General features: G+C 41.2%; 1 protein-coding gene across 1 annotated transcript in view; it reads right to left on the bottom strand.

Moving 5' to 3' along the window:
* EXT1 (exostosin glycosyltransferase 1) overlaps positions 1-21,581 on the bottom strand; it is a 315,513-nt gene that overhangs the window by 187,165 nt on the left and 106,767 nt on the right. The window lies entirely within an intron of this gene.

Consider the following 21,581-nt stretch of genomic DNA (forward strand, 5'->3'; position numbering starts at 1 on the left):
GCACTCCAGCCTGGGTGACAGAGTGAAACTCCGTCTCAAAAACAAAAAAACAAAGAAAAGAGATGTGGCAATTAAGGAATGCCTTGCTTGTGACTGACTTTGAGCAAAAGGGGAAGATACCTTGGGAAGAGTGGTCCAGACAAAAGCCCTGAGGCCAGAGTGTTGGGAGAGGGTGGGAAGGCAGCAGGAAGCCTGGGGGGCTGAAGCGGGTTAAACAAGCATCTGGTGAACATGATGTGGATTTTTTCCTTGTGTAGACAGGAAGCCAAGTGCCATGATCTGACTGGACACACCAAAAAGCACATTCTGAAGGCCTGATGGAGAATAACTAGAGGAAGGAGTGGAGGGAGAGAGACTGGACAGGATTTGAAAGAGTCTCTGATTAGAAGTTGGCTAGGCAAATCTCTCCTGAACTCAAAATGAGGAGGGAACATTAACAGTTTCCACCACCTCAAAAATGATCAACAACCCGAAAAGCTTGGAACCAGGTGCAGACAGGCTACCAGAGTTGTAACACAGTCAGGAACGCTAGGGACAGGCAGGAATTTCACAGCTCTGATACTCCACGTGTAATTTTGAGGTAAGGTCTTTCAGATGGCTGCTTAAGAGAAAGAGTTGCCCACCTGCCTGCCTCTCCAAGAATGATGAAGAAACTCTGTAGCGACTCTTCGCAACTTTTGAACATTGAACCACTAACAAAGGAAGTAATAAAAAGAGCCCATGCATACCAAACCAAATCTGAGGGGACAGTGAGGGATCTCTGAATAAACTTGGAACACGCACCAAGCCTGTGCTGCTCACTCATTCTGCCAGCTCTCAAAGGCACAAGCCACAGACCTCTTTCCATGACTTCCCTTTTGCTATGCACACATTTGCCCTTTGAGTTTGTTTGTTTTCCCTGATGATTTCAGAGAGAAAACCTCTAGTGGGCACCGATCCTCCCTGTTAATGCCTTGTAGTTCGGTCCCTAACAGAGGACTTCACAGCACTGAGCATAGACAGTAGAATATTTGCATATTGGGATCTCTGGAATGGGACCCCTGGAATGTAAAGAGTTCCTAGTGTGGCAAAATAGCCACAAGGAAAGGTGCATTACCACTGTGTCTACATGTTCAGGGTGCTCTAAGCAGAAGGAGATGCTGAGCCCAAGAGATGAGGAACTGGGAGGAAAAAATGAAGAGATTACTAAAAGATACATATTAGAGAAACCACAGCAAAAAAGCTTAAAAACAAAAACTGTTCATTTGAGCTACTTTTTCTTAGCTTTATAAACTGCACAAAGATGAAGCAATGGGAAGGGAGTAACTACATTGATTTCATTTGCTTCAGTTAAATCAAAATTTATGTGAACTTAAGATAATGTCAATTGTTAGCTCTTTGGCTAATTTATCACTTTTATGGTTTAAACAAATCTGAAATGTTAAAGTGCCTCACAAATCACTTTTCTATAGCATTGAATTAAGTTATCACTTTGAATGTTTTCTCCCTGTGCACTGTTCTTCAACTTCAGTAATATTATTTGATGCTGTATTCTTATTTCACTGATTTTGGACTGGAGATTTCTTCTTTTACATAAATCCTAGTGTATTCTTGACTTTTTTTACTAAGGGAAGTGGTGACTCCTGAGTGTTAGGCGATTCCTTTAATAGAGTTACTAAAAATTTTATTACTATATGTAACCCTAAGTATTCTGAGTGAAAATATAAAGAAACTTTCTGAGTGAAAACAAAAAGCACCTTGCTTAACTAAGTTAACTTGTTTAACTAACTCTTTTTTTTTTTTTTTTTTTGAGATGGAGTCTCGCTGTGTCGCCCAGGCTGGAGTGCAGTGGTGTGATTTCAGCTCACTGCAACCTCCGCCTCCTGGGTTCAAGAGATTCTCCTGCCTCAGCCTCCCGAGTAGCTGGGATTACAGGCATGCACCACCACGCCTGGCTAAGTTTTTGTATTTTTAGTAGAGAGGGGTTTTGACACGTTGACCAACTGAGGAGTTGGTCTCAAACTCCTAATCTCAAGTGATCCACCCGCCTCAGGCTCCCAAAGTGCTGGGATTACAGGCATGAGCCACCGCACCTGGAATTTTACTCTTCTTTTAATGAAGAATAAATCTAGGCCTAAAAAAGAAGACCAAAGCCCATTAATCCACACTATCTCAATGTGGCCACATCTCCCAGTAGGTGTATTCAATACCCAGCTTTCAATAAAGAGAGGAACTTCAAATTAACAATGAGATTTAAATTCTAGAGAAAGCTATACATTGGTGCTAGGCTCATTTTTTAACAACTTACCTGACCACTTCATGGGTTCTTATTTAACAGCCTGTAAAATGCATCCCCATAGCATGGAAACATTTGCCAAGTGTTGATGGGACAGTCAGTCATAAATCTTAAGGTTCATAAATAGAACCTGCTCATGTTGAGTATAAAACACCTTCACATCTCGAAATGACTTTTCTTAATAACAATTAGGCTTTGGATTTTCAATGTGATCACAACTCCAGTGAAATTAATGCAAACAAAACTAGTTTCAGAAATGCAAATTTGAGCCAGTGTAGGGCACAAGCAGCACTTTTTGGAAGATTCAGGACCTGAGATGCAAGGAGAAAATGTTAGTAGAAACCTCTTCCCACTCACCCTACTTGAATTCATATTCTCCAAGGAACTTATGGTCGAAAATTTCTCTCCACCTTAAGCTATCTGTGAGGTTGTATCTTTAGCAAATTCCTTATGGGAGTTGGAAGCAATAGGAACATGAAATAAGAAAGTACTATGAATGGAATGATTGATTTTTATCTTCAAACCTGCTCGGGCTGGTCCTGTTTTGATGGCCAACTTTTCTCAGACACTAACCTGGAGTCACTAAAAAGAAAAAATTTCTTTCAGTGACCAGACACTGGGAAAACCCCAGATCCTCCAACTCCTTGCATAGCCTCCCAAGATGCAGATCAATGGCAAGGGCTGGGGAGAACTGGCATTCTACCTGCATTCTCTCTGTGCAGGCACTGGCCAATTACTTGGAGAATGTTCCAGACACTGGCACGGGGCAGTGCAGGCACTTGGTGGCTCACAGCCTAGCACAGCAGGTAAAAGTTTACGAGAAGAGCATGGCTGCACAGCTCATTTACCAAAGTGAATGAAGGAGAACAGTGCTTAAGTTTACTCAGGGTATCAAAATCAGAGTCAAATCTTAGGCTCTGATATAAGTTAAAGCTCAATTTTAAAATGCTCTGTTTAAGTTGCTACCTCTTAACATAACAGGAAGCCATCCAGTAGTCAGTTTAAATTAAGAAGACTCATTCATGTAATATCACCACATAAGGGAGGTTGGGAGAGAATAGGTGAAGGATAAGGCTGGGGACCTGGGTTTAAATACTGGCTGTTGATCGGGTGCGGTGGCTCATGCCTATAATCCTAGAACTTTGAGAGGCCTAGGCAGAAGGATCGCTTGGACCCAGGAGTTTGAGACCAGCCTGGGCAACATAGCAAAATCTCGTCTCTACAAAAAATACCAAAATTAGCTGGGCGTGGTGGCAGGTGCCTGTAGTTCCAGCTACTCAGGAGACTGAGGTGGGAGGATCACCTGAGGCTGGGAAGTTGAGGCCGTGGTGAGCCGTAATGGTGCCATTGCACTCCAGCCTGAGCAACAGAGTGAGATCCTGTCTCAAATAAATACATACATACATACATATTGGCTCTTCAATCAACAGTTGAGCAAATACTCTTTGTCTTAATTTTCCCACTGGCAAAACAAGGCTAATATTAGTTTCTCTTTCACACTGTTATTTTTGAGGAATAATTCGGTTATTGCATATAAAACAGAGTAGCATCACATAATTAACCTCTAACAAATATTACTTGTTATTATTACTCCAAAAGGAAAATCAAATTTTCTAAATAAGAGATTCTCAAAATTTAGAGCACACAAGGCTCACTAAATTAGGGAGGTCATTACAAAGTGTAGATTCCTGGGCCCAGTCCAAGTGATTCTGAGAAGGTCTAGAGTAAGGCCCAGGGCCTGCAGTTTTAATAATTATCTCAGGTGATTCTGATGCAAAAGACGCTCAGACCACACTTTGAGAACCACTGCTGTAAAGGTAACCACAGCATCGGCAAAGACAGTGGTAGCTGCTAGGAACAGAGAGGGGTCAGGATCGGCCGGGCAGAGAGGAAAACAGTGCAGGCCTGAGGTTCCCACCTCCCTACCCTTAGCCCCTCCACCTCCCAACCCCAATGTCAAGAGAGGCCTGCAAGATGCAGCAGGAACCTCTTCCCATGTTGCCCCCAGGGATGTCTACTCCAATGCGAAGAAGGGGATAGAAGAGGCAATGGACGCAACCGCTGCCTCGTAATGCCAAACACTGAGGTGGTCCCTGTGGACAGATGAGCACAGGCTCCTGCCAGTCCAACCCAGAATCGGACAAATGGCCACACGGAGACAGTCTAGGGAGCTCTCTTCTAAAAACCAGTCTGAGGTGCTCATTCTTATATAACTACTTAAATAACAACTAAAAATAAAAAATCAGACAGGTGCAATGGCTGGTGCCTGTCATCCCAGCTACTCAGGAAGCTGAGACAGGAGGATCAATGGGGCCAGGAGTTTGAGACCAGCCTGGGCCACACAGCTAGACCCCTCCTCTCAAAAAAAAAGAAAAAAACTAACTAAAAAACTATTTTATTTTAACCACAACTCTGTGAAGTATCTCCCTTTTTCAGAGGAAAACAAATGAAGGTTTTAAAGAGAAGTTAAGTAACATACCTAAGCCATGGCAGAGGCAAGACCTAGCAAGTCCCATTGGCTCTAGCTCTAAAATACAAAAGGAATTCCTCCCCTCACCCCAACCCACTGCCTCACCTGGCTCCTGCATCGGCTAAGCCACATTACTACGGTCTGAAGTACATCAAAAGCCAGTGAAGGGGTCTCCTTGCTTCCACTCCACTGCCCCTGCCCCCCACTATTTGTGTTTATTTCTGCTTCCATGTTTGTTTTCTGTCTGCCTCCACTCAATTACACGCTCCTTGAGAACAAAGACCCTTAAGTGTTCAGTTCGCTCCTGTGGACCCAGACCTCATAATGGAGCCTGTAGTACTCAATAGCTCTTTCAAACTGACCAACTCCAAAGTCCATTCTGTTTGCTAACTGTTCCTCTCATGGGGAAGAACAACTTGGGGGAAGCCCTGTTGAGCAATCATTTGCAAACGGCCAAGTCATACTGGTATCTTAGGGACAGTCAGCCACTCAGCCACTCAAAAGAGAAAAGTTCAGAACAGGAAGTCAGCTTTCAGCATCAACATTTATACAAAAGAGATCCACCTGGGCGAGATGTTAGCTACTGACATTTGCTGTCCATGCCTAAGGACAACAGGTGCCATGCCCTGCCAGAAGAGCCCCACTGCTTTCTCACCTACACGGTCATGTGACAGCAACTATGCCAAAAAAAAAATGCACTTGCTTATGTGGAATGGGAAAAAGCAAATGATCCCTTAGAACCCAGACTGGAGGTGGGCACAGTGGCTCACACCTATAATTCCAGCACTTTCAGAGGCCAAGAGTTTGAGACCAGCCTGGCCAACATGGTGAAACACTGGGTCTACTAAAAATACAAAATATTAGCTGGGTGTGGTGGTATGAGCCTGTAACCCCAGCTACTTGGGAGGCTGAGGCATGAGAATCACTTGAGCCCAGGAGGCAGAGGCTGTTATGAGCAGAGATCGCGCCACCACACTCCAGCCTGGGCCACAGAGGAAGGCTCCGCCTAAAAAAAAAAAAAAATAGAAAAGAAAAAAAGAACCCAGATTGGGTCTCCCTGTCTTCCTATAGAGAAAGTTATCTCTTCCTGCCCTTGAAGATAGAAGCAATTAAGAAAAGGAGAGTAATTCTGTTTGTAGAATTGTCTATAGCAGACAAGGAAAAACTTCCATTTTAAACTAATTCCAGGGAACTGAGACAATCTGACAGCTGGGCACAGCATCTATAGAACCAGATTTCACAAAAAAAAGTTGGAGAAGAAGGAAAAGCCGACTCAGCTGAAGCGACATCTCGACACATTCCAGCATCCTAGAAGATGAGTGCTTACACATATTCACCTGAATCTATGCCTTCCCTGACGGCAAAATGCTCAGGAACCACTTGTGCCTCTCCAGTGGCTGCTGCCATAATGCTAAGGCCAGCAAACCTAAGAGTAAGACCCACAGATCCGGTGCTGGGGAATGCAGTTCCCATTTGCATAAACACTGCCCACAACCTGACTTCCTTGAAGTCCTGGGCATTGGCACATGCTTCCTCACCTTGCTTGCATTTGGAAGATCTCTCCTTTTTTATCTTTTGTTTGGTGGAAAGATCCAAACCCCAAGTAACTGCCCAGTTTGCATCATTCTAGGAACTGTGCATGGAGGAAAAACTCTGGAAATCACTACAGAGGACCCTTCCATGCAAACTGCAAAATTAAGGTGGCTTTCGAGTGTCAACAGGCTCTACAGGTGATGACAGAACTAATAATCACCGCTGCTCCAACACAAGAGTCTATGCAGCCAGGTACTAGACTTGCACTCTTTCTAATCTTCGTACCAACCATGTGCAAATGGTGTTCATTATGCCTAGTTTACAGATGAGAAAAACAAGGCACCAGGAGGCTTAACAGCCTTCTCAAGGTCCATACACGGAATGGAAGAAGGTTTCAAACTCAGTTCTCCAGACCTCAGTGTCTTTTTTTTTTTTTTAGATGGACCCTCGCTCTGTCACCCAGGCTGGATGGAGTACAGTGGCGCAATCTTGGCTCACTGCAACCTCCACATCCCAGGTTCAAGCAATTCTTGTGTCTCAGCCTCCCAAGTAGCTGGGACTACCCGTGTATGCCACGATGCCCAGCTAAATTTTATATTTGTGAAATGCCATATAAAGTGCATGATGTCTGCAAGCAGTTGTGGTTTTCCCGACCAGCTTGCTGCCACTGAGCCGGTGGTTACCTTGTCCAGCTCATTGCCACTGGACCATTTCTGTACATAAGGTGGTTCTCCTGTCCAGCCTACCACCACTAGACTCTCTCCCCTGAATTAAGCCCGTAATAAAACCCCATGTATCTTTTGCTGGTGCTGAGTCTCTTCTTTGGCCTTTTGAACCTGGCAACTTCCCTACTGGAGTTATTTGCCTTTTTTTATTTTATTTTTAGTTTTTTGAGACAGAGTAAGACTCCATCACCTAGGCTGGAGTGCAGTGGCATGATCTCAGCTCACTGCAACCTCCACCTCCCGGGTTCAAGGGATTCTCCTGCCTCAGCCTCCCGAGTAGTTAGGATTACAGGCACATACCACCACACCCAACTAATTTTTGTATTTTTAGTGGACACAGGGTTTCACCATGTTGGCCAGGCTCTTCTTGAACTACTGACCTCAAGTGATCCACCCTCCTCGGCCTCCCAAAGTGCTGGGATTACTGGCATGAGCCACCACACCCAGCCTCCAAATATCTTTTTAAGACTCACTAAATCTTGAGTCTAATAAGGGAATGGGTCAGGCTTGTCACACAGCAGGGTACTGAGTGCGAAGTCCACCACCATCAGGGTCAACAACCCAGCATGGCACCTCTGTGACACTCTCCGCGTTCGTATCAGAAGGCAATTGTAAGCACAGGCTTGCATGTTATTCCTGATCAGAAAGAAAGGTTTGTGGCTGGCACACAACTTTTGGCAAAGACAAGTGTCTCACCTATAAAACATGTTGGCAGCTGCCCACAGGGGCTCCTCCTTTCTCTGGAGTTTTCATCACCCTCCCTCACTTCACTTCATCTCAATGTGAACAGTGGCTAAGGTAAATATGGCTCAGATCTCTTAGGAAGAGAAGTCTTACATAAGTGCAAAGAAGAATTATTGCCAACTTCGGAAGCCTCCCAAACACATTATAAACTCTTCCTTATGCTATTGTAAATATTAAGGTTTGCATTAAACATTCAGGAGAGCAGCTCTGGGTATGTAATTAGGGAGAGCAAATATTTGTTCAAATAAGCCTCAATGGGACCTCCTCTTTTCAACTAGCTAAAAAAAAAAATGTTCAAGCAGATGGATATAGGATACGAAGGCTTGGCCCAACATCTTCTCCTAGCCCTGATTACTCCACTCCTCAGAGACCCATGAATCTTCTTAACAAAGAAGAGTCTTCCAGGCCTCATACATTAGCCAGGCATTTTCTCCCAGGCCTTCCAAGCTTCCAGCTCCCTGCAGGGCCTCAGCTGACACTCTTCACAGGCACCTACTTTGCAAGGCCCTTGGTCTCCTGACAAGACAAGCAACACAAGCCAGATAACCACTCAAAGGGAGGCAGTGGAGATGGCTCTCACTCCCTGCCAGGAGGACCGCCATAATAAGGTGGCTGGAAGAACCCTCTGTGGCATGGGAACAGACAGCTGTAGACCCTGTATCTAAGTTTCTTCTTCCTGGAATTCTTTCTTATTCCACAGTGGTGACAGTGTCAAGCAGAAAAACACCACTTTTCACTACTTTACTGTCATCTTATAAAGCTTAATATTTCAGCTTCACAGACAGCATCTTAGCTGATTTCACTTCATGTGCAAAAAACTCTTCCTTCCAACCAGAGGGACGTATGAGTTCAGAACCCAAATTACATTTATTCTTTGAGAGGCAGATGTTTTCTGCAGATAACTTGTTGAACAATTTTCAAAAAGAAAGAGAGAGAAAAAGAAAGGGGAGGAGAAATTTCTCCATTTTTACATTTCTTTCTTTTTCCTTCCTTTAGTAACTCATATGATTAAATGAACACGGAGCTGTGATCTGCTCTATTTCATCTCCTGCTGGCTGATCAAGTTTAAAAAAAAAAAAGGAGAAATATGTATGCATTCATACTCACAGCTGCATGGGGATCAACAGATAAAAAAATTACTGATGGAGGAAACACTAGCATTTCTCCAACTATAAGAACTAAACTTGACACAAGTCTCTGGCCCTGCAGGATATAGCCAGGCCAGCCTGGATATTTATGTACTTGAAGAGTTAACTAAAAATGCAAACACAGTGAAGGATCAACAGAGTCAAACTATAAATGCAGATTTCAAATTCCACCAAAGTCCAGAAAAGGGATATGTTAATTGCCTATAACATGCCTTAAGTTTATCATCTATTGTAGCAGGAAGTCTCATTGCTTAAACCAGCATTTCCCAAAGCATATTATTACACAGAACAACACCAGAAAGAGAAAAGGGGTTCTGTTCATATCAAAAATGTTTGGCAGTGATACCATAGCCTCATCTGGAGACTCACAATCCATGAGTATAGTTAAGGCTGAGAAAATCTTCAGGAAGGAAACCTGTACAACTGTAATTAACCAGGCCTTCCCAAACACCTTTGATTAGGCTATGGAACCTACTAAAAATGTCTTGGTTATGTTGCAGAGAATACTTCAGGAAAATGAGTAAAGAAGCCAAAGTGACAGGTTTTATGGCCAGCCTAGTAGCGAGTCCCCATCCCAGCCCTTAGTTAGCCAATGGCATCCCCAATGGCCAATGGCTTCTTTTCCTAGATTGTTGTTAGAGGAAAGAGATGACTCAAATTAAGATGCTGCTAAAAAGTTACAGAGCTAGCAAAGTTCTTACTCTTCTCTAAGCAAATACCATCTCTAAAAGTGGATGCTAGAACTGTGCTGCCCAATGACATAGCCACTAGCCACATATGGCTATTTAAATTTAAATTTAATTGAATTTTAAACAGCTCCCCATTTGCCCAAGCCACACTTCAAGTACTTAATATCTACATGTGGCTAATGCTTACCACGTACATTTAGAATATGTCATCATCATAAGAAGTTCTATTGGGAGGGCTGCTCTAGAAAGACAAACACAACTCAGGTTTAAAAGTAAAGGCAGCAGATTTGGAAAATCTTCATTAAAAGGACTTGGATCAGGCTGGGCACAGTTGCTCACACCTGTAATCCCAGCACTTTGGGAGGCTGAGCCAGATAGATCACTTGAGTCTAGGAGTTTGAGAACAGCCTGAGCAACATGGCAAAGCCCATCTCTATTAAAAATACAAAAATCAGCCGGTCACGGTGATACACGTCTGTAGTCCCAGCTACTAGGGAGAGTGAGGCAGGAGGATCACTTGAGCCTGGGAGGTTGAGACTGCAATGAGCCATGATCATGCCACTAGACCCCAGCCTGGGCAACAGAGCAAGATCCTGTCTCCAAAAGAAAAGGACTCTAGATCAGGTTTCTGAAGTCCTGTATTTAAAAGAAATGACCAAGCCAAATCCAGCTACATCCCTGGGGCAACAAGCTGTTTTAGTCAATCTAGATCCATGGAGCTAGCAAGTCTAATTTGCTAGAGAAAATGCTCCTTTTACAGTATCTTGTACATCTGGCAGTGACAGAAATATATCTAACTGTCGGATGCAATCAGATACAGCCAGAGCATTTTTCTACCAGTGTAATAAGAACACCCAGCAGACGGTCTGAATCCTAAATCTGAACACCACAGAACATCAGCTATTTGGACGTTAATTTGCAATTGAGTAAATTTTGTGCAGCATTAATAAATAGTCACAGGTCCAAAAAATGCTATATAGAATAGAAGATAGGGACAAATGGCCTAAGATCTGTGTCCAGAGTCACGAAGACAAACTGAGAGAGTGTTTTTGCCTAACTATGGGTTCTCACCATCAATTCTGCCCTTCCGCCCACTTAAAGATTTCACCCTCATTTTTTTAAGACCTTAAAAATAGACGGAGCTTTTATTCTGGTCAATCAGCAGAGTTAATGGTTTTCCACACCCCAGCACTTTTTGACATCAGATTCTAACCCACTCTAGCTCAGCAACCCAGCAGGGGCCAATCAATATTTGTTTTCAATGCAGACAATGTGTTCAGGCATCTTTGTTCCTCTCTGAGAGCCAGATCTTCTTTAGAAAAGCCAGCATGGTATGAGGATTCTCTAATCCAATCCAGGATTCCTGCTGATAGGCAACTTGTCTGTAATTCATCAATGATATCCCCTTGGGCTATGGATTTTTCTGGATTGGTGACCTGCTGGGTATGCAGCTGCTTTTCAATATGCATGGCGTGGGTGGGGACACACACTGAAAATGAAGGACGTGGTTGGCAGGGTAGCTGTACAGTGCTCTTTTCTGAACAAGCAATGTAGAGTTGAGGCGTCCCCAGGAAAAGCTTACCATTTTGCCTCTCTGACTTTGTGTAGGCTTAACTTTTTGCCTAAATGACATCTCTTTCTCTCTCTCTCTCTGGCAAACTCCTTAGTTAAGTGCAAATTTAAGATCCAGTTTTCATGTTGCTTCTTCAAAGATGCCCCTATGTGTCTAAGCTAATCATCCATTCTCTGCTTACCATGTATTATCATGGCATATACCATACAGCTTTGGAGATACCTATGCATGCCTTCCCAACCACCTCCTTCACATTTTTATGAGCTTCATTATCATTCAACTGCCATTCTCTAAGTAACCTGATGCTAAGTAACTGAGTAGGGATTCACTGTCTGCTGAATGAATAATAAATGAACGAATGGACTGGGTACCTGGAACAACTGTGGCAGATTATTTCCAGATATGATTATACCAATATTTCTTGTCCTGGTGCTCTCCCAGAACCTTGCCATTTCTCATCAAGAAATGGGGTCTATTGCCCTTGCCTTTGAATCTAGACAGGATAAATATAATACAGTGGAAGCAAGATTGCTGGCTCCAATGCTACTTCCCTTGATTCCTTCTCTTAAGATGCTCGCCCTTGGAACTCAGCCACCATATGATGAGGAACAGCCGACTACAGGAAGAGGCCACAGAGAGGTGTTCCAATGGAGAGAGCCCCAGCTAAAGTCTACTGTCACCTAGCACCAACTGCTAGATATGGGTGAGCAAGCCTTCAGATCTGTGCTGTCCAATATGGTAGCCACTAGTGGGTATTTATATCTAAATTAATTAAATAAAAACTTCAATTCTATAATGGCACTACTTACATTTTACAGTTGCTCTATGGCCATGTACAGCTAGTGGCTGCCATATTGGTCAGTACAGATATAGAATATTTTCATCACACAGAAAGTTCTACCAGACAACGCTGCTTCAGATGATTTCAGCCACAGCCTTTGAGCTCTTCAGCAGAGGCCCTGTACATCATGGAACAAAGACAAGTCATCTGTGCACCGTTCTATCTTAATGCTTGGCCCCAGAATCCATCAACTTAATAAATGGCTGTTTATGCCAGTAAATTTTGGAGTAATTTGTAATGCAGACTCGGTAACCAGAAAAATAATCTTTCATATTAGAATTGCTGAGATCCTTTGCAAAACTGCTATTCCTACATTTCTTAAAGCAGGATTGGAAAGGGGAAAGAGAAAAGTGACAGGCAGAGGACAAACAGAAATTGTTCAAATGGCTCATTGTAACACAATTGAACACTCAATCTCTGTCACTGAACACCTTAGCCCATTCTGGGCCAAGCAGCTAACATTTTTATAGGAGAAACAACTAAAATTTCCATCACTATCTCTTGTAGGTACAGGCCAGCAGAGCACTACTTTAATCTGGAACACTTCTCTATAATGTTACCCAGCTCTCGCACACAATGGGAGATAAAGTGCCAGATGCCTTGGGTTCCTTCTCCATGTTACACCCACAATACCTTTAGCAGTAGCAGTCATTAAACAGGGAATACCATTTGAGGGAAGTGGCACCCCTCTCAAAATCCTCAATTGCAATGAAGCTCATTAGCTAGGGAAGAGGGAGAGTCTTCTTCTGCATGTCTGGACAATTTAAAGTGGAGATCCTCAAATTTAGGCATTGATTGGCCCTTCCCTGTATGGTATGGTTGTCATATTTTATATATATATACTTTATATATTATATATACACTTTATATATATATTTTATATATATATTTTGTATATATACTTTATATATTATATATACACTTTATATATATACTTTATATATATACTTTGTATATATACTTTATATATATGTATATATATACTTTATATATATGTATATATATACTTTATATATATGTATATATATTTTTTTTAACAAATCATCATAACACACCAAAAAGGGGTAATTTCCAATTTTCAGTCTGACCAACTTGGATATGTTGATGGATGTATATTTAGAGTTCTACCCCCACCTACTTTCAGAAAGAATTTATATTTATTTACAATAAGTACATAAGGTACAATAAGCCCCCAAAATCATGAATATAGACCAGGGTTGAGAACCTCTGTCTCTAAGGGGCCAGATTTGGCTGGTGGTCCATAGTTTACCAATCTTGATATATACCTAGGGATAAGTGGTTAAAGCCACTAATTCAAACAGAAATTGCTTTGAGAAAGAGATCAAGAAAGATAAAAACAAACTGGCTAAACCAAAAAATACAATTTCCATTATTCAGTAGAGGTACAGAATAGTAAACAGCCTACTCTGTGCTTGGTCTGAAACATTAGCTCAGATTAGCTCATTCTGATGATATTTTGTAAGTTAATAAGTACTCTGAACCCCTATGGTTTTAATACAAAGTTGTCTTTCATTGGGGCTCACCTCTGCTCCCCAAGGAACCCCCAAGATGCCTCATTCCCAGTGAATCACCCTGATTGAGCAGCCTTTCCTTCCCTGTAACATCCTTCATGGTTCAGTTTTATGCTTTTGCAAAGGATCTATCTTCTTTCAGAGAGGAAACCCACTGCCATTCATGCATACGGAGAAATTCTGCATTTTATTTTACCTTTTTTTTTTTTTTTTTTTTTTTTGAGACAGAGTCTTGCTGTGTCACCAGGCTGGAGTGCAGTGGTGCAATCTTGGCTTACTGCAACCTCCACCTCCTGGGTTCAAGCAATTCTCCTGCCTCAGCCTCCTGAGTAGCTGGGATTACAGGTGCCCACCACCATGCCCAGCTAATTTTTGTATTTTTAATAGAGACAGGGTTTCACCATGTTCATCAGGCTGCTCTCGAACTCCTGACCTCATGATCCTCCTGCCTCAGCCTCCCAAAGTGCTGGGATTACAGGTGTGAGCCACCACACCCAGCCTATTTTACATTTTTAAAGGACAAGGTCTCACTCTGTTACCCAGGCTGGAGTACAGTGGCACAATCATAGCTCACTGCAGCCTCAAATTCCTGGGCTCAAGCAACTTTCCCACCTCAGGCTCCCGAGTACACTAAGACAACAGGCATGTGCCAGTATGTCTGGCTAATTTTTAAAATATTTTGTAACGACAAGGTCTCGAACTCTTGATCTCAAGTGATGCTCCCTCCTCACCTCCCAAAGTGCTGGGATTACAGGCATGAACTATTGTGCCCAGCCTAAAATTCTGCATTTTTAAGGAGGAATTTGCCTCTTTTGGTAGATTCATGCCTCTGTTGGCTGATCATGAGGATAAGAAAGTATACATATGAAGGTGTTCTGTGCCCATCACACAAATATAGAAGAGCTGAATACAGGCGAGGCTGCTGGGCACTTGTTACCGAAGGCTAACTTGTAAAACCCCCAAATGAGTCAGAATGAGTCCATTTTGGTAAAACTGAAAGAGAAAGATTACAAAAATCAGCACTGCATTCCTACTTCAGCTCAATTACTCCCTAACTGAGTAACCTTCCCCAAACTAGTTAACCGTTCTTCACTTGTAAAAGCAAGGTAACACCACTAACACGCCAGAGTTCTGAGAAGGGAGGGAACGTAAGTCATGTATAAACACAATGCCAGGGATGGAGCAGGCCGTGATCAGTGTTAATTTACTTTTCTTCTTCCTTTCAGAAATTCCAGAATGAGAGGCTGGCACATAGAAAACTAGCAGTGCCATCATTTATAAAGTTGGTTGTTTTAATTTTTTAATTTAGTGCCTTATAGGATTATTTAGAAATAATGCAATGCCTTACTTTAGGGCTGAAAACAACCAGATTCTGCACAAAACATCTCTCACTGCCTAAACCAATAAAAATATAATCAAATAATGCCTGACTAATATGTCAATATTTGATTTAGATTTTAAAAGGGGATGATTCTAGTTAAATTTATGAGACGCTCCACAACTTAACTCCTACACTCCAACCATTATAGAGACTAGAATTGCAGAAAGGGCAAATCTACAAGCCCACACACCTAACTCAGCCACATACTATGTATTACCTTTGTAGATGCACTCGATGTGATGAAGCAGTATGATCTGAAATATAGCTGTGCTTTAGTTTTAGATATTCTTTTGAACTCCTAGTACCATTCTGATCAGCTCCCACAGAAACATATCCTCTAATATGCTTAAAATTTCCACTAGAAGGCAAGTGGTCAGAAAATCACATGAATTTTGAATTTTGTGGGGCTAACACAAATTTAATCCTCAATGCTATTTCAATGCAAGGAGCTAAAAATGAAAGGACTATCTCACTGCAGGGGAGGCGGTGTTAGTTTTTAATCTGTAGGCCTTTCAGCCTGATTTGTATTGTTTTCTTCCTCCTGCTTCTCCTTCCTCACCTCTTCATTCAATAGTTCACAACAAAAGTTCTTTTTACACCTAGAAAGAAAGAAATATTATTTAAAAACTTAGGAAAATCATTTTATTTTTCATAGTCAGAACATAAACCTCAGAGCTGAGCTCAGAACATCTCATAAAGCTAAAAGATTTTTCACTACTTATTTCTGTGTGTGTATATATATGTGTGTGTGTGTATATGTGTGTGTGTGTGTATATATATCTGTACTTTATACACACACACACACACACACACACACAGAGTTTATTTTTTTCCTGAATACTGCTCCTTTTGGAATCCTTATTCATCTAAGCCCATGCAAGGTAAAGTGTTGCTTGCGTTTCATCAAATGTGATCTTGTCCCTCCTTTATCCAAAGCTAAGTTATACTTTTCAAAGAAAAGAAAGTAATAAATAGATTTGTGCATATAAAAGATAGATGGAAGGGAGGGAGGGGCATCAGCATTAGGAAACATGAGCCAGTCCATCTCACCTAGACAAAACCTTTGCAGCAAACATGCAGATACCTACAGAGGTTTCAAAATGAACAGTCCCTGACTACCTTGACAAAGGCTGAGTTTAGAAAAATCCCTAGCATCATGGGCATGTCTCAAAGCCTTGCAGCCACCCCAAATAAGCTGAAATCCTGACAAACACAAGGGATGCCTAGAGCTCAAAGCCTTGGTTCCACTTTACACACCTCTCCGTGTAAACGAAAGTTGCCCGAGGTGATCTCTTGTCTTCCAGCCTAAGAGGCAATGTCTTAGCTGTAGCTAGGAACTGTTTAACTTCTTATTGGTCAATAACATGCCCCAGCAAGCAATAAATACGCCCTGACCTCGCAGCTGCCCTTTAGCACTGCACGCATCATTGATCCTGTGGGTCCTTGGGAAACAAGCCAATCTGAATAAAGCTAAGTGGAGGCCAAGTACCATTTCCCAATGTTTTCTTGCAATTCCCTAGTAACTGTAACTAGAAATAGAGCACTTGGCAAATCATCACATCATGGATGTCAGAGTTAGATTATTATCTCCATGAGAGAAAGAAAAGAGAAAGAGAGACTGAGATTCTATCTACACAAAGAAAGTGATGTGACCCCTAATGTAGCAAAATCTCCCAGTCTGCACAATTAAAACTGGGGAGCCCAACATATGCTAGATGAGGAGAGCTGAAAAGATAGATTGAGAGAAAAATCATTCCCCATTGTCCTGTATGCTTTCTTCATTCGATAATAAAAATGCATTTCATTCATAAAACACATACAATTTAAAATATACAATCAACCCATTCCTGGGAGGTTCCTGACAGGTGAGTAACACAAAGACAGATGAGTATTATTAGCCCTTCAGTACCAGTAGAATATCATCTTATTTGGTGATTTTCTCAATTCTCTACTGTACACCACCCTATCATTTTTTTGTTTGTTTTTGTTTTTTGAGACAGTCTCGCTCTGTCGCTCAGGCTGGAGTGTAATGAGGTGATCTTGGCTCATTGCAACCTCCACCTCCCAGGTTCAAGCAATTCTCGTGCCTCAGCCTCCCATGCAGCTGGAATTACAGGCGTGTGCCACCAGGCCTGGCTAATTTTTGTATTTTTAGTAGAGACAGGGTTTTGCCATGTTAGCCAGGCTGGTCTTGGACTCCTGACCTCAAGTGATCTCTCTGCCTCAGCTTCCCAAAGAGCTGGGATTACAGGCATGAGCCACCGCGCCCGGCCTCCATCAATTTTTTTTTTAATTGAACATGCAGTATCTACTGGTTTATTTTTAGGTAATATACATGCTCTGCTTTACTGACATAAAATGTATATTATGAAATGTACAAAAATAAAAAGAATAAGATTAAGATATATTTTAAAATAATTTTTATCTTATTTATTAATTGTAAGAAAAAATGTAGTAAAACCAACATAATAGGTCATGCTTCGTTATTTTTCAACCCAGTCTATACTTTATAAACCAGTGATTCCAAGAACAGGTTTGAAATTCAGGATTTTTTTTCTCCCAAAACTTGGAATTAATGAGGGTTACAACTACGTAAGAAAGCTAACAAAGCTATGTGAATCCAAATAGAAGTGCATTTGGGGCTACACTTAGAAAACCACGACCAAGCTTTTAAATCCCATTGGCCAATTTCATAAGAAAAGATTTTATTAAAATTTACTAGTGCATCGCAGCTATCTTACTGTCTATCAGTTGTTCTTGCAAACTTATCAAAAGAAATTAAACCAATGAATTTAAAAACTATTGAGACCCTTGCTGAAAGACTTTTTTAGACAAAGTAAAATAGTCATTTTTCAATGCTGTTTTAAGCTGAGAAGATAGGAAAGTTTTTACGGTGAGTATATACTATTTTTAGCAACAAAAATCTAACAATGGAAATATTTCCAAATAAATTATTTTCAAAATAATTCTTCCTCAGCATAGACTCCATTTAAAAAAAACATATACTTAATATATTAGTTGTCATCTTTACACTAAGAAGATTTAAGTAAAAAATAGTTTGTGGGAGGCTGAGACAGGAGAACCGCTTGAGCCCGGGAGGCAAAGGTTGCAGTGAGTCGAGATAGCACCATTGCACTCTAGCCTGGGCGACAGACAGCAACTCCATCTCCAAAAAAAAAAAAAAAAAAAGGTTTGCCTGTTTCCTGATGTCTCTTTAATTTCCAACAAGCCATTAAGAAATGAGATTTACACTGTTGGTGGGAATGTAAACTAGTACAATCACTATGGAAAACAGTGTGGAGATTTCTTTCCTTTTTTTTTTTTTTTTTTTTTTTTTTTTTTGAGACAGAGTCTTGCTCTGTCGCCCAGGTTGGAGTGCAGTGGCATGATCTCGGCTCACTGCAAGCTCCACCTCCCAGGTTCACCTCATTCTCCTGCCTGAGCCTCCCGAGTAGATGGGACTACAGGCACCCACCACCACGCCCCCCTAATTTTTTTGTATTTTTAGTAGAGACGGGGTTTCTCCGTGTGAGCCAGGATGGTCTTGATTTCCTGAACTCGTGATCCACCCACCTCGGCCTCCCAAAGTGCTGGGATTACAGGCGTGAGCCACTGCACCCAGCCTGGAGATTTCTAAAAGTAGAACTACTATTTGATCCAGCAATCCCACTCCTAGTATCTACCCAGAGGAAAAAAAGTCATATGAAAAAGATATTTGCGCACACATTTATAGATGCACAATTCCCAATTGCAAAAATATGGAGCCAGCACAAATGCCCATCAGTCAATGAGTGGATAAATAAAATGTTTTATATATATATACACACACACCATGGAACACTAGTCAGCCACAACAAGGAATGAAATAATGGCATTCAAGGAACCTGGATGAAATTGGAGGACATTATTCTAAGTGAAGAAACTCAGGAATGGAAAACCAAACATCGTATGTTCTCACTCATAAGTGGAAGCTAAGCTATGAGGTTGCAACGGTGTAAGAATGAGAAAATGGACTTTGGGGACTCAGGGGAAAGAGTGGGAGAGGGGTGAGGAATAAAAGACTACACATTGGGTATAGTTACACTGCTCGGATGATGGGTGCACTGAAATCTCAGAAATCACCACTAAAGAACTTATTCATGTAACCAAACACCACCTGTTCCCCAAAAACCTACTGAAATAAAAAAAAAATTAAAAAAAAAGAAATGAGATTTTTCTAATTCCTGGCACCATTAGAACTTTCTGTATAATTCTAATGGTGCCAGGAATTAGAAAAATCTCATTTCTTTTTTTTTAATTTTTTTTTTTATTTCAGTAGGTTTTTGGGGAACAGGTGGTGATTTTGCTAATTCCTGGAACCATTAGAACTTTCTGTATAATGTTTATGGGAATCTGGATTCTTTAAGTCAAGATTCAAAATCAAAGAAGGGAAATTTAAAAAATCAGTTTCCCTTAAAAGCCAACTAGATGTATAGCAAGCTCAGATTCTGCCAATTGTATTTCAAACTCAAAAAATATTCATAGGTTTTTTATTTAATTTCATTGCTATAAAATTTTACTTGCCCCATAACCAGACATACCTGTTTTAGTTAAAATATGTACTTACTCTACTTTGATTTCAATTTCAATATTGCTTAACATAAAACATAGCAACCCACTAGTTACTAAGTTTTCTTTTTAAGCCCAGAGAAAAACAGAATTCATTTAAAATTGACCTCCAGCATGGTTAAATAATATATTTCATTTTCATATTTATTTACTCCAAACAAGGTATATTTTCATAGTTTTTGTACTTTTCTACACTTTTGCTTTTAGCACAATAAACAGAAAAGCCATATTACCACCACATTCTAATATGTTTACAAATTTTTTCATAAAATTGTGAATCAAAACTTATTCAATAACTAGAGCCCTTTAAGAAACAGTTTGGGAGACTCTGTGAAGCTTAAGCAATTAGGCTAGAAGTTCTTCAAAGAATAGAAATGGTTGAACACATGACCTCCCAAACAGCAGAGGCAGGAAAAAAAAATTGTGGGGAAACCTACAATAATCGTCAAGTGAAAGAAACTACATATTTTACTTACTACTATTTTTTAAATTTTCTGTCCTCCTCAACTAGAATGTCAATTCCAAGAAGAGAGGGATTCACATGGCCATGTGTGCATCCATGTTGCTATGCATGGAGGTGTGCCTGTGCACGTATGTGTGCAAATTGTGTATGCACGTGCATGTGTGTATATGCATATGTGTGTTTTACTGTTGCATCTCCAGGACCTGGCACATTTAGCTCCTCAATGAATATTTTGGAGCTAAATGAGTCTTTATTGAATGAATGGACAAATTACAGGCAAGAAAAGAGGGTGGGCAGAATATAGAAAAATTGAAACTGTTTCTGGCTGAGGAGGAAGAAGCACTGATACGCCAAACCTCTCAGCCACGAAAGGGAGGAAACCAAAGAGGGAGCACAGCGCAGATGTCCCACTAAACTCGGTCCCATTGATCAATCTTTCTATCACCTTTTCCGACACTTGAATAATTATTTTCAGTCCTTGTATCTGGGATTTCACTTCCTGAGTATTCCAGTCTCTTGAGCTTCCCTTACATCACAAACTCAGGAAATTCCTTTTGATTTAATCTCAAGCCAGTCACCCCATGCCTGGATGCAATTAGTCCACCCACATTCTCCATGTAACATGCAAACTGCGTTATTGGTCTTCAAATATGCTGATGATTCTAGGCAACAATATTGCCTTAGGAGCTAGGGTGAAGTATTTTGATTTACCGGATATGAGGCCAGAATTTTTCATTTACAATAATACTGAGAGCTGCAGCCACTTTCTAAGCACCTACTTGGCCACCACACTCTGTAGGACATTTAGTAAACATGGTCTATTTATTCCCCACCCTGATTCTGGAAAATGATGTTATCATCTCACTTTTACATGGGGGTGAGGGAGACAAAGTCCTGAGACAAAGTGATTTGCATGAGATCACAGAGCTGGAGACTGGCAGTCAGGACTTGGGTCCAAAGCTCTTTACCTAACTTTTGACAGCTGGGGTTTTTCATACAAGTTGAAGGGCCCAGCCTCAGAGACCATCACGTGCTTAATGATGCTTCTCATGACTGACAGATATCCCAGACTTGTTTGCAGCTAGGCAGACTATTAGGGATTAGTCTAAACCCCTCATGTTATAGTGCTCAGCCCAAAGGGTACACATTTACAACTTCCATGCCTAGGTTCCCACCAGTTTCTTAGCTCTAGTTACAAAGCTCGATTTGCTACAGCATAGCACGTCAGGAATACGCACCTCAACAATGATTAAAAACAGCAAAACAAAACAGCAGCAGCAGCTAATACCTATGCACTATTTAGTATATGCCAGGCTCTGTCCTAAGAATGTTTCACATGCAATTAGCTGACTTTCACAGCAACTGTATCGGATATGAATTGTCTAATCTTTTCATTTAACAGAGGAGAAAACTGAGGCAACAAAGGGTTACACAAATTAATGATCTAAGGTCACACAAACTGCTAAGTGATAGAGCCAGGATTTAAACGTGGCAGACTGGTTACAAGTCCAGCATTTCACCACTACGCAAAGTGTCTTTTATGATAATTGGCCCTCTCTGTACTTTTTCTTCTAAATCACATGTAAGTGAAGATTCCAA

This window comes from Pongo pygmaeus, chromosome 7 (genome assembly GCF_028885625.2).
Source record: "Pongo pygmaeus isolate AG05252 chromosome 7, NHGRI_mPonPyg2-v2.0_pri, whole genome shotgun sequence".
Taxonomy (NCBI): Eukaryota; Metazoa; Chordata; class Mammalia; order Primates; family Hominidae; genus Pongo; species Pongo pygmaeus.